Genomic DNA, 14,476 nt, shown 5'->3' with positions numbered 1-14,476 from the left:
GACATGTAAAGGAGGGCCTCAGAATACAATTTTTTTCTCAATATTAAGCAGTGGGACTCTTACACTAGTAAACCCTATGCACTATGTGCAGGGGCTGCCAAAAAAAAAGCAAGGACTTTTGGATAGAGACTCGTAAAAGATACTCTGTTTCCCCGAAAATAAGACACTGTCTTATATTTTTTTTTGCCCTGAGAAAAGCACTAGGTCTTATTTTTAGGGGGTGTCCTATTCTTGAGGAGACATGGTTGCGGGTAAGTTTACCCGCCACAAAAAGCAGAGCCCCCCCCTTACCATGATCGTCATACTTACCAGCCCCCGGGAGTCTGTATGGCTCCCAGGTCTCCCTGTGATCTCCCAGCAAGTATGCTGCACGCCTCCCCTGCGTCTGGCTGACACTCGCATAGATCACATCACACACACACATCACATTCCACCTCATTTCTCCCTGTGATCTCCCAGCAGCTGTGCTCCCATGCGTCTGGCCGACACTCACACATCAGAACACAGTTACACATCAGACAGCATACACGCGCACACACACACGCGCACACACACACACACACACACACACACACACACAGCTTTCACATTATTCCTCTCTGTGCTCTCCGGTGGTCCCGAGCAGCTGTGCTGCACGCCGTCCTCCTCTGCCTCCTGCCGACACTCACAGATCTGATTGCATACACGCATACATCAGACAGCATACACGCACACATCCGATCTCATACACTTACACACACAGTCATGATATCGCACACACCGTTACAATCGCGCTCGCCGTGCACACACTCGCAACATCTAGAGATACCACATGCTTCCGGCCATGTGATCCTCCGGCAGGTCCTGGAAGGTCACTGCACTGCACAGTATCACCGCCGAGAAGCAAGCGATATCGCTGAATGTGGTGAGTGTGTGGATGCGATCTGTAGTGTGTGTGTGTGTGTGAGATCTGATGTGTGTGTGCGCTGTCTTTTACTTTTTCACCGCTGCATGACACTTCATTATTGACCACGGCTAGGTCTTATTTTCAGGGGATGTCTTATATTTAAGCATTTCTGAAAACCCCTGCTAGGTCTTATTTTTGGGGGAGGTCTTATTTTCGGGGAAACACTGTAGGAATCATGGTTGAGTGTGTTTTTGTACTCCTGCAGAAGGCACAGTTTTCAACTGGCCCATTGCCTCTACCTCTGCATGCACCATCGACAGCACATCCACTTCTCTGTCCCTTACTGTACGCCTTGCGCATGTAAAATTAGATAGAATATACATACCTGCAAATTTTGTGGTATTAATAGGGAATTGCATAGAGGTAGCACTGACAATGGACTTTGTTTTATGGCTCAGCAGCAAGGATAGTAAGGCTAAAATCTCTTCCTATATGCCTATAATCCTTGCCTATATTCCTGTATTCCAAACCTTAAAAGAGAAAGCAAAAAAATCCGGCGAAGATTAGACGCTGTCACGGGGTAGATCAACAAGACCATGGCAGCCCCTATTTATTGCCTGGTTTTTAGTTGTTTTTTTTTTTTCTTTTCAACCTTACATCCCTGGATTGGGACCAGCGCAGGTACAGTCTTGTACTTGAGTGTGCACAACCGTCCTAGGTGAGCTTATCCAATTACTACCAACAACCCAAATCATATCATGCTGATCTACACCAGGAAAGCTCCTCTGTTTTTGCTTTCTCCTGTAATCCAAACCTATCCCTCCTCCAGCAACCCTCCCTACACTGAATGCTTCAAACAGCGTTATTAATAGTGAATAGAACAGATGTAGCCCATAAAAGGGGATTTTGGTTTTAAACCCTTCACCCCCAAGCGATTTTCCATTTTTCGTTTTTGTTTTTTCCTCCCCTTCTTCCAAGTCATAACTTTTTTCTTTTTCTGTCAATATAGCCATATGATTGCTTGTTTTTTGTGGAATGAGTTGTACTTTTGAACGACCCGATTCATTCTGCCGCATATTGTACTAGAAAATAAGAATAAAAATTTAATGTGCGGTGATATTGCAAAAAAGTGCAATTAGACCATAGTTTTTTGGGATTTTTATTTACTTTTTTCACTATATGGTAAAAGTGACCTGGCAGTATGATGCCTCAGGTCAGTACGAGTTCATAGATGTCAAACATGTATAGTTTTACTTTTATCTAAGTGGTGAAAAAAAAATCAAAAGTTTGGAGACAAAAAAAAAAGAAAATAGCGCTTTTGGCGTCATTTTCTGAGACCCATAGCGTTCTTATTTCTTTATATCTGAGGCTCAATGATGTTATTTTTTGCATCTTGAACTGATGTTTTTAATCACACCAATTTTGCGTAGATGCAATGTTTTGATGACCTGTTATTGCTGTGTTGCGGTGGCCAAAAAAACATAATTCTGGCGTTTCGATTGTTTTTCTCTATGCCCTTTGCCGATTAGATTAATTGATTTTATCTTTTGATGGAGCAGGCATTTCTGAATACCAAATATGTGTATTTCTTTTATTGTTTTATTTTCAACTAGCTGTACTACCCAGCTTCACCCGGGTTAATAACTGCTGCCCGGGATAGTAACTGTCTCTCTGTTTCTCTCCCTTTCTCTGTCTGTCTCCCCCCTCTGTATCTCTCTCTCTCTCTCTCTCTCTCTCTCTTTCCATGTCTGTCTCTGACTGTCTCTGTCTCTTTCTCTGTCTGTCTCAATCTCTTTTGCTGTCTTTCTCTGTCTCTCTGTCACTTTCCCTGTCTGTCTCTTTCCCTGTCTGTCTCTTTCCCGCTCTTTCCATGTCTGTCTCTTTCCCTCTGTCACTTTCCCTGTGTCTGTCTCTTTTTCTGTCTCTTTACCTGTCTTTGTCTTTTACCCTGTCTGTCTCTTTCCCTGTCTGTCTCTTTCCCTGTCAGTCTGTCTCTTTGTCTGTGTCTATTTCTTTGTCAGTCTGTATCTGTCTCTTACCCTGTCTGTCTCTTTCCCTCTCTTTCCCTGTCTCTTCCCCTGTCAGTCTGTTTCTTTGTGTCTGTCTCTTACCCTGTCTATGTCTGTTTATTACCCTGTCTGTGTCTGTCTCTTTCCCTGGCTGCATTGTGACACGCCAACATTCCATATAAGGGCGTGGCTGCACATTCTTCTGAAGTTCTGGCTGCACTGTGGCTCCCAGCTCCATTCGCTTTAATGGAGGCAGGTTTTTTGGCAAATAACTCTAAAGCGCGGGGTTAAAATTTCCCCTCAAAACATAGCCTATGACGCTTTCGGGGTCCAGAAGTGTGAGTGTGCAAAATTTTGTGGCTGTAGCTGCGACGGTGCAGATGCCAATCCCGGACATACATACATACATACATACATACACACCTACACACATTCAGCTTTATATACGTAAAAGTATTTTACATACACCTTAAATACTTTTATGTATGTAAAATACTTTTACGTATTTCAATAGACATAAGTAAGGCATCTATGCACTTCGTTGTATTTATATGTTTAATAAGAATTCTTTTGGGCATTCACAGATATATGCAAGTGGAATCATTAAGCACCTAATAACCAACTATGGTGTTTTATTTTTGAGAGTGACAACCTTGTTGATATGGTCCACCTTAACACTACAAAAAATTGAACGTCTACTGTATCATTGATATGTGTGTTTGAGATTCATTTATTGAGTGTCTTATATAGTGCAACTTCCCCACACTCCCCCCTTTCCCAGATCAGCTGCACATTAGATCAGCGGAGGGAAAGAAGGGTGAGCCATCGCCGAGCGGGGGCGTCACAGCGTCTAGGTTTAGGGTGCCAACCTCCGCGGTGAGGTAGGGCCACTACAGGGAATTCTTTGCCACACCCTGGTTGCACTATTAGCATTTGCTCTGGTACTCTTACACAACATTGGACTGATCAATGAACAGTATTAACTGGTTGTTCAATAGGGACACTTGATTTCCCCCTTTTTGCCATTTTGACCTGTTAATTCTGGAGAAGGGTCCTACTGTACACTGGCAAAATTTGGGACTTTGTGTCCTGTTTATGTGTGTTTGTCTGGGGAGTGTTTTAATTGTATTAATAAAATTGTACTTTTAAGGGGTTTTTCTTTTCCTTTGGTCTAAATATATTGATTGTCCCCTACACCAAGTTTATGTGGTCTTTGGTTAATCTGCAATCACACACATGTGGACATGGCATGCCGAAGTTCATCAAATAGTATATATAAATAAGTCAATAATGTGCATTACTCAGTCCACATGTGTATATGCAAACAGCATCAATAAAAACACATGAAGATGTAACCATGCATACAGGGCCGTATTTACCATTAGGCATCGGCGGTCCAGTGCTTGGGGCGGCTGGTGACGGGGGGCGGCACCAGGGGCAAGAGTAAAAAGGAAAAAAAACTATATAATATATATATATATATATATTTTAAAATTTTCTTCTCCCCAGACTCATTACTAGAACAGGAGTCTTTGCGGGGAGGGGGGATGGGATAGTTGGTGGTCTCGGAATTAATTTGTATTAGCGTCTTTAAGACGCTAATACAAATCATCCTCTGTACCTGCTCTTTGCGAGCCAGCACTTTTGGGGTTAGGACCTGCAATCAGCTCCCTGGCCTGGCGCGCTTACTGATGACGTCATGGGCACCGCGATGAGTTTACCTCACCGCTGTCGACGTCTGCATACTGAGTGCACTGAGGAGGAAAGGAGAAGTCACCAGAGCCGGTAAGCGCTTTAGAGCCGAAGATAGTGGCGGTAGTCGGCGGGGTGTAATTTCTATGGGGCAGGGGCAGCAGCATAAGGAGCGCTCTGTATGGCAAAAGGGGTGCATGCAGTGGGATCTCTATGGGACAGAGGCAGCAGCATAGGGAGTGCTCTGTATAGGAAAAGGGGGTGCATGGGGTGTGATCTGTGTGGGCCAGGGGGCAGCAGCATAGGGAGCGCTCTGTATGGGAAAAGGGGGTGCATGTTGTGTGATCTGTGTGGGACAGGGGGCAGCAGCATAGGAAGCTCTCTGTATGGGAAAAGAGGGTGCATGGGGTGTGATCTGTGTGGGCCAGGGGGCAGCAGCATAAGGAGTGCTCTGTATGCAAAAGGGGGTGCATGGGGTGTAATCTGTGTGGGCTAAGGGGCAGCAGCAAAGAAAGCGTTCTGTATGGGAAAAAGGGGTGCATGGGGTGTGATTTGTGTGGGCCAGGGGGCAGCAGCATAGAGAGCGTTTTGTATGGGAAAAGGGGGTGCATGGGGTGTAATCTGGTGGGACAGGGGGCAGCACCATAGGGAGTGCTCTGTATGGAAAAAGGGGGTGCATGAGGTGTGATCTGTGTGGGCCAGGGGGCAGCAGCATAAGTAGCGCTCTGTATGGGAAAAGTGGGTGCATGGAGTGTGATCTATTTGGGCCAGGGGGCAGCAGCATAGGGAGCGCTCTGTATGGGAAAAGGGGGTGCATGGCTTGTGATCTATGTGGTCCAGGGGGCAGCAGCATAGGGAGCGCTCTGTATGGGAAAAGGGGTGCATGGGGTGGGATCTGTGTGGAGCAGGGGGCATCAGCATAGGGAGCTCTCTGTATGGGAAAAGGGGGTGGGATCTGTGTGGGCCCACAGCATGGGGTGTTAACTCTATGGGGCAGGGGGCAGCAGCATAAGGAGCGCTCTGTATGATAAAGAGGGTGCATGGAGTTGGCTCTGTGTGGGCTCACAGCATGGTATGTGATCTGTATGGGGCAGGGGGCAGCCTGCGGGGTGGAATCACTGTGGAAAAGGGGGCAGTGTAGTGGTGGGCTCAGTGTGTGGTGGGCTCAGTATGGAAAAGAGGGCAGCGTGGGGTGGGCTCAGTATGGAGAAAGGGCAACATGGCTCAGTATGTAGAAGTCTAATGTGTGGGAGACAGTTCAAATTGGGGGAGCATGTGGTGCAGGCAGTTTGGAGATCGTAGTTCATAAGGGAGAAGGGTGTAGTGGGTGTAACTCATGAGGGGAAACGATTTGGTATATAAAGGGGGCAGTGTGGAAGCCATGTACCATAATATAGACTGTGTGAGGGTTATTTTTTTGTGTAGGGATTGAAGTGAAGGACAGTTATTTATTTTGGGGGTTTATTTAGGGAACAGCATAGGTGATTATTTTTATAATGACATGTTATTTTTAAGGGCACTGTGTCATGATGTGCTGAAGAAGAGTGGAGAAGATGGAGGTCTGCAGAGACGAGCTGTGGATATGAAGTCATCATGGCACTAGGACCTGTGAGGTACCGAGGTCTGAGGCTGGATAAATGCAGGTATTGGCTAAACACATTGGCTAAATGCAGGTCTTAATCGATCGCTGATCTATATCCAGCAAATTGGCACCGGTTTAATAGCTGCTCAGACTGTGACCACACATTTATGTGCACAGTACGATCTTTAACATGATCGTCCTGTGCACATAGAATAGCATTGTTCTTGGCAATGTGTGTTCACAGGACAATGTGTAGCCAAGAAAGATATTTAAAGGCGTCTGTCACCCCCCCAAAATTCCAATTAAACTGTACAAACATTTTTTTACAGTACATAGCCCATATAAAAATCATGTCTAGGTAGATACAATATAACCTAACAATGAGAAATCTTCTATTTTTTTTGCAGTGAGGGGGCATTGTGCGTTTTTTGGCGTGGCCTATGCCATAAACAAAAGTGAATCTTTTATCAAATGTTAAATTGAGCTGTATACACCTGGTATTATTTCTGTATGAGCTGTATACACCTGGTGTGATTTATATATGAGCAGTTTACACCTGGTGTGATTTCTGTATGGGCTGTATACACCAGTGGGATTTCTGTATGGGCTGTATACACCTGGTATGTTTTCTGTATGAGCTGTATACACCTGGTGTGATTTCTGTATGAGCTGTATACACCTGGTATGATTTCTGTATGAGCTGTATACACCTGGTGTGATTTCTGTATGAGCTGTGTACACCTGGTATGATTTCTGTATGAGCTGTATACACCTGGTGTGATTTATATATGAGCTGTATACACCTGGTATGATTTCTGTATGAGCTGTAAACACCTGTTGTGATTTCTGTATGAGCTGTATACACCCTGCATGATTTCTGTATGAGCTGTATACACCTGGTATAATTTCTGTATGAGCTGTATACACCTGGTATGATTTCTTTATGAGCTGTATACACCTGGTGTGATTTCTGTATGAGCTGTGTACACCTGGTATGATATCTGTATGAGCTGTATACACCTGGTGTGATTTATATATGAGCTGTTTACACCTCGTGTGATTTCTGTATGGGCTGTGTACACCTGGTGTGATTTCTGTATGGGCTTTATACATTTGGTATGATTTCTGTATGAGCTGTATACACATGGCGTGATTTCTGTATGAGCTGTATTCATCTGGTATGATTTCTATATGAACTGTATACACATGGTGTGATTTCTGTATGGGCTGTATATACCTGGTATGATTTCTGTATGAGCTGTATACACCTGTTGTAATTTCTGTATGGGCTGTATACACCTGGTATGATGTCTGTATGGGCTGTATACACCTGGTGTGGTTTCTGTATGGGCTGTAAACACCTGGTATGATTTCTGTATGGGCTGTATACACCTGGTATGATTTCTGTATGAGCTGTATACACCTGCTGTGATTTCTGTATGGGCTGTATACACCTGGTATGATGTCTGTATGGGCTGTGTACACCTGGTGTGATTTCTGTATGGGCTGTATACACCTGGTATGATTTCCGTATGGGCTGTATACACTTGGTATCATTTTTGTATGAGCTGTATACACCTGGTATGATTTCTGTATAAGCTGTATACACCTGGTATGATTTCTGTATGGGCTGTATACACTTGGTATCATTTTTGTATGAGCTGTATACGCCTGGTATGATTTCTGTATAAGCTGTATACACCTGGTATGATTTCTGTATGAGCTATACACCTTTTGTGATTTCTGTATGGGCTGTAAACACCTGGTATGATTTCTGTATGAGCTGTATACACATGGTGTGATTTCTGTATGAACTGTATTCATCTGGTATGATTTCTATATGAACTGTATACACATGGTGTGATTAATGTATGGGCTGTATTCACCTGGTATGATTTCTGTATGAGCTGTATATGTGACGCCCCACGGATGTCGCTCCAGCTTCAGGGACGCCACAGGGTCTTCTTTTAATATGACAAACAGGTATGTTCGTTTTTGTAAATGTGTCGTGACGCCACTCACGGCTTGCAGTCAGGGACCTGGATGACCGCCACTTCAGATTTTATGAGCGTCTGGGACTGATGGGGTCTGCAGTCATATGGTGTGGCCTCCCGTGACTGAGGCAGGCCCTAGGGGCTCAGGTGTGTAGAATAATGGGTCCCAGAATAACTCAGGCAGAGTCCAAAAGTCACTTAACTGAATTTTACTCACACAGATGTCATGGTGAGCTTACCCAGGCGTTGCTGTGAAGAACCAGGTAAGACCAGGAGCTCCTTCAGACCAGTCTGAGGGTAACAGGCTAGCTCGCCTTCCTAGCACTTCTGTGTTCGGATAACCCCCTAACCTGAAGTACCATGGAGGTCTATCCAGGGAGTCGCTACTGCCTTTTCTCCCCTTTTTGGACCATTTGCCGGCAGCTTGGACCAGGTGAGATGGCTTCTGGCTCTGTCTCCTTATGAGTCTCTGCGTTGCTGCTGAGGCTCGGACTCTGTGTGGTTGGTGAGGTACTTGTAGTTCCTCTCACCGGCAGGTTTAGCAGGTCGTTAAAACGGGGCCTGCTCTAGGGACCTGTTCCCCGTACGTGCCTAGTCACCCCGGACACTTCTCTCCGACTCCTCGGTGACCATTCTCCCCCGCCAAATGTCACTACACTGCGCAGGGTCTGACTAGTGGCCCCGCGCGTATCCCTTAGCAACCGCCGCTCACCACTACCAGACTGGCTCGCTCCACTCCTTTCCTTACAAGCTCTGCACTTTAGCTCCCAGCCCCTCCACCACTTGATGAGATTTAAAAGCTAGCCCACCTCTGAAGACTACCCAAAGGTCCCCTCTAAAGGTGTGGGAGACCTGGCTGCTATGTGTCTGTGCGTACACACCTCATTCTGGCCTTTAGGATTACCTGGAAGTACTGTCCCATCATGGGTGCAGTACTAAGTGGTGCCTGATCGGTCAGGGGCGCCACATTCCCCCTTGGTTATCAACAGCACGTCCTCGGTCTGCAAAGATAAGAAAACATAACACAAATTTTTCCCACACAGGGGAGATATTTACATGTCAACATACCAGGTACCATACCACCACCACCCACGAGTCTTTAACCCAAAACCTGTATACGGAGTGATCACCAGTCCTTTTGGTGACCTGGTCTTGGCCTGGTCCGCCGCAGACCATTCCGGCGACACTTCTTTTTGTCATAGTGGTGTAGGGTAGGCCCCATAAACAGGCGTACCTGCTTCATCTTTGTTGGAGAGCAGGCCCCATAAACAGGCGTGCCCCCTAGGTGGTGCAGAGCCATGCCCCTCAACAGGCAGACTATGGGGTTGGTACCACTGAGGTAACTATATACACTGCGAGAGTTTGTGGTTATAGCCAGTTCATAAGCTATGGTCCATATAAAGTGCACATAACCTGGTGCTAAGATTATTTGTAAAGTTCACGCAAAAAGTCCTTGCGGGCACATTTTTCTTTAAACGTTACTTTTTAACTTGCATAAAAAACATTTTAAACTAAACTTTTTCTACAATTAAAACTGACTAGATTGACTTGCAAAATTGACTTTATTGACTAAATACTTTCTCTATACCTTATTGGGAGCTGACCAAGGTTTCTGCGGTTTGACCTACGCGGTACTATGCTGACAGCTGTCTGAGGTCGTGCCCTCCCACCCGGTGTATGTGTCTCAATGTGAATGATAGGGGTACTGGGTGCTGATACCAGTGTATGGTCTTCTGGTTCGGCCACACCCGGCTCTGTTAGGCTCTGAACAGGTTCTTCTTGCCCTCCAACTTCTTCTCTGGGTTGGGGAAAGGTGATCACTGGGATTACAACAGCTCCATTGTATTGAGGCCAACTTGCAGGGAAATCACCCAGCACATTGTGGATCATCTTCTCTCGTTGTTCTTCAACTGGCGAAGAGTTCGGGACTTTCTCAGGAATTCTTAGCTGTTCAGGGCACCTCTTAAGGTGGTCACTGGGAACCACAGCTGTCATCTTTCCTCTATCGTTGCTGATGAGGCATGTCTTCTCATGGCTAAGTGTTGATGGTAACACAGTGTAGAGTTCTGCTTCCCAGTAGTTATCGAGTTTGTGATTTCTCCTCTTTCTCTTGAGGACCACCTCTCCAGGAATCAAAGGAGCAGCAGGGGCATTTTGATTGTAGGCTTTTTCTTGTCTCTCCCGCTGCTGGGTCAAGCTTCGCTCTACACACTCTTGTACTCTCTTGTACTGGGCCTGGTGTTTGGAATCCCAGTCGTCACCTTGTAGAGGGTCTTCGAGGGTCTCAATTCCCATTTCCAGATCCACTGGCAGTCTTCCAGGTCTGGCCTTCATCAGATATGCCGGTGTGCAGTTCGTGGAACTCATGGGGATATTATTTTACATGTCCACCAGGTCAGGCAGCTTCTCTGGCCACTGGCACCTTTCTTCTAGTGGTAGACTTTTCAAGAGGTCAAGAACAATGTGATTCATCTTCTCGCACATGCCATTGGTCTGAGGATGGTAGGGTGTGGTACAGATCTTTTTGCAGCCATAAAGGTTACAAAACTCTCGTAACACCTCAGCTTCAAAGGCCGAGCCCTGGCCAGTGAGCACTTGGTCTGCAGAAATGGGCTTGGAAAGCTCTGGCTGCAGTCTGGCCTGTCAAGTCCTTGACTGGTACTACCACCAGGAACCTAGAATAATGATCAACCATGGTGAGGGCATAGGTGTGGCCCTGTCTGCTGGGCGCCAACTTTACATGGTTCAGGGCCACTATTTCCAGGGGTTGTTTGGTTTGGATTGGCTGGAGCGGTGCTTTCTGACTGTGATGGTCTTTTCTTGTGAGGTTTCAAGCACCACAGTCTCTACACCACTTCTCCAGGGTAGCTCTCATGCCCACCCAGTAGAATCTCTCCTTGAGGAGTGCCTCCAACTTCTTCCAACCAAAGTGGCCTACGCCATTGTGATAGGCTTCTAGCACCATCCAAGCATCCTTCTGTTGCACAATCACCTGCCACACCTTCTCATGCATCTTCGGGTTGGTGATGCTCCTGTAGAGTTTGTCTTGGTGGATAAACAATCGACCCCTCTCTCTCCACAGGTGCTGTGCCTCAGGTGGGGCTTTTGAATCAAGGCTGGCGCCAGGTTGAGTGATCAGCTTCTTCACCAAGGCAACCGTTGGATCATTCTCTAGAGTCTCTCCCCAGTTGTAGTGAGGTAGCGGATTCAGGATCGCTTCTTGGTGGCTGGTGTGTGACTGCTGGCACTGGTTGGCTTCGCGGCGACGGAACGCTGGTAGTTCGATCTCTTCAAGGTCATCCACATCTTCACCCTCGTCTGCTAGGTGAGGAATCCTTGACAGAGCATCTGCGTTGCCATTCTTGCGGCCGGCCCGGTACTTGACAGTGAAATCATAGTTTGCTAGTTGGGCTACCCAATGTTGCTCCATGGCACCCAATTTAGCAGTGTCCAAATGGGTTAGGGGGTTGTTGTCTGTGAAAACGGTGAATTTGGTGGCTGCAAGGTAGTGCTTTAATCGCTATGTGAGCCAAGACCATGGCCAGGAACTCTAAGCTATAGTTTTCTGGGTTTCTTTCAGTAGGCCGGAGGTTCCTGCTGGCGTAAGCGATCACACATTCCTTCCCTTTTTGCACCTGTGAAAGCACTGATCCCAGTCCCACATTAATGGCATCAGTGTACAGCACAAATGGTAGATTAACAAAAAGCCAGCACTAAATGTGCACTTGAGCACTAAAAATTCCAAACTGTACTTATAAAAATTTTTGAGATTTTTGGCAAAAAAATTGCAATTTCTTGAGCTGCCTCGCCACGTCACGGCAAATCTCATTTGAGGCAGTCCTACACTAAAATATTTTTATAAAATGTGCCATACGGCCTCACATATGAATAGTAGAACTGCTCTTAGCAGCACTCACCTGGTCTGTTTCAATCCCGTACCCATGACTGAGTCATGGCTGTGGGCGGGACAGGTCCAAGCAAATGCTGCATGAAGTAAATAGCCTGTGGACAAGGCCTGATGACAATGTGAACAGTCACCAACCGCCAAAATCTAGACAGATGGAATACATCCCAAATTGGAGTGCATAGCTTGGTGGGGGTCAGCCACCGACCAATTCAATTAAGAAAAAACAAAAAGCCAGCACTAAATGTGCACTTCAGCACTAAAAATTCCAAACTGTACTTATTATAAAATTTTTTGAGATTTTTGGCAAAAAAATTGCAATTTCTTGAGCCACCACGTCACGGCAAATCTCATTTGGGGCAGTCCTACACTACAATATTTTTATAAAATGTGCCATACGGCCTCACATAGGAATAGTAGAACTGCTCTTAGCAGCACTCACCTGGTCTATTTCAATCCCGTACCCATGACTGAGTCAGGGCTGTGGGCAGGACAGGTCCAAGCAAATGCTGCGTGAAGTAAATAGCCTGTGGACAGGGCCTGATGACAATGTGAACAGTCACCAACCACCAAAATCTAGACAGATATGGAATACATCCCAAATTGGGGTGCATAGCAAGGTGGGGGTCAGCCACTGACCAATTCAATGAAGAAAAAACAAAAAGCCAGCACTAAATGTGCACTTCTGCACTAAAAATTCCAAACTGTACTTATTATAAAAAATTTTGAGATTTTTGGCAAAAAATTGCAATTTCTTGAGCCACCCCGCCACGTCACAGCAAATCTCATTTGGGGCAGTCCTACACTAAAATATTTTTATAAAATGTGCCATACGGCCTCACATATGAATAGTAGAACTGCTCTTAGCAGTAAATAATAGTAATAGTAATAAACCCGTAGTGCCCCCAAGGCCCCCGGTACCGGAGAATCCCCTTCCCACCCCTACCCCCCCTCCGGAACATTCAAAATGGTGCCGAAGCGCACCGAAAACTGCCGCCGGTTCTGCATTCGTTTCCCTCCAATCTGAAATGATCAAACATTTTAGATCAACGGGAAATGTCCTCCCCCTGAGCCCTCCTCCGGTACACCGGAGCTCTCTGGTCCCACAGAGCCCCCTCCGGTTCTCCAGAGCCCCCACCCTTCCCCCCTCCGGAGCATGCAAGATGGCGGCGCGCACAGTAGCGCGCAGCCGAATTCATCCTGCTCTCATTTCTGTTGCATATGACCCATCACATGCGATAGAAAAGTCGTCCCCAGGTCCTGCCAGGTCTCCCGCCGTCAGCTCCTGGTCTTCCGTGGTACCTGGCTGCTGCTCCGGTCCCCGCGATCACTCCGCCTCCTTCTGGAAAGCTGGCGGCGCATGTGCAGACAGTGCCTGTCAGCCAGCTACTTGCAAGCAGGGACGCTGACCTCACTGCTCCTCATGCTGCTGTACTGTGGAGCGGGGGAGCGTGAGTGCAGTAATCTGCAGCCACACTCCTGACATGGAGGGCCTGCTGTTCTAGAAAATGGGGGGTACGTTCTCGGAGCATGCCCCTCATATTCTGGAATGAAGTTACTGCAGGTCACTCTGCCCTAGGTTGGAACCGGCCAGTGTGAGTGCAGTATTCTCAGATTACTGCACCCACACTGCTCACATGAAGAGCTTGCTCTTCCAGAAAATGGGGGATACGTTCCCTGAGCCTGCCCCCCATATTCTAGAAGGTCCAGAGTCGTCGTGGGACCTCCAAAATGGATTATAGCAGACCGGAATTTGTTTATTTTTAACAAATTGGTGAAAGAGGGAATGTGTTGGTGAGCATTTTTTCAGATAATTTTTTTTTTGTCTTTATTTTTTTCTATTACTGACTGGGTTAGTGATGTCGGGTATCTGTTTAGATGCCGTGACATCTCAACTTCTGGGCTTGATGCCAGGTGAAATTACAGCTGGTATCAACCCCAAATATTACCCCCTTTGCCACCGCACCAGGGCACGGGATGAGCTGGGGCGAAGCGCCAGGATTGGCACATCTAATGGATGCGCCACTTCTGGGGTGGCTGCGGCCTGCTAGTTTTAGGCTTGGAAAGGCCAAATAACCATGGCCCTTCCCACCCTGATAATACCAGACCACAGCTGTCCGCTTTACCTTGGCTGGTAATCCAATTTGAGGGGGACCCCACATTTGTTTTTTATTATTATTTCTAAATAATTATAAAAAACAGCCTGAGGTGACCTCCAAATTGAATCACCAGCCAAGGTGAAGCTGCCAGCTATAGTCTACAGGCTGCAACCGTCTGCTTTACCCTAGCTGGCTATCAAAAATGGGGGGGACCCCACGTTGTTTTTTTATTTTAATTATTTATATTTGGGCTAAATACAAGGCTTGACACAATGAAAGTCACTAACGGGCACCAGCTTAGAATATGCAG

The 14,476-nt window shown here is 46.4% G+C and overlaps 1 protein-coding gene across 2 annotated transcripts in view; it reads left to right on the top strand.

The window, feature by feature from the left end:
• The window catches only part of HIBCH (3-hydroxyisobutyryl-CoA hydrolase), a 787,172-nt gene that overhangs the window by 680,331 nt on the left and 92,365 nt on the right, over positions 1-14,476 (top strand). The window lies entirely within an intron of this gene.

This window comes from Anomaloglossus baeobatrachus, chromosome 7 (assembly GCF_048569485.1).
Source record: "Anomaloglossus baeobatrachus isolate aAnoBae1 chromosome 7, aAnoBae1.hap1, whole genome shotgun sequence".
NCBI lineage: Eukaryota > Metazoa > Chordata > Amphibia > Anura > Aromobatidae > Anomaloglossus > Anomaloglossus baeobatrachus.
The sequence above is the reverse complement of the archived record's forward strand: the minus strand, read 5'-3'. Positions and strand labels throughout refer to the sequence as shown.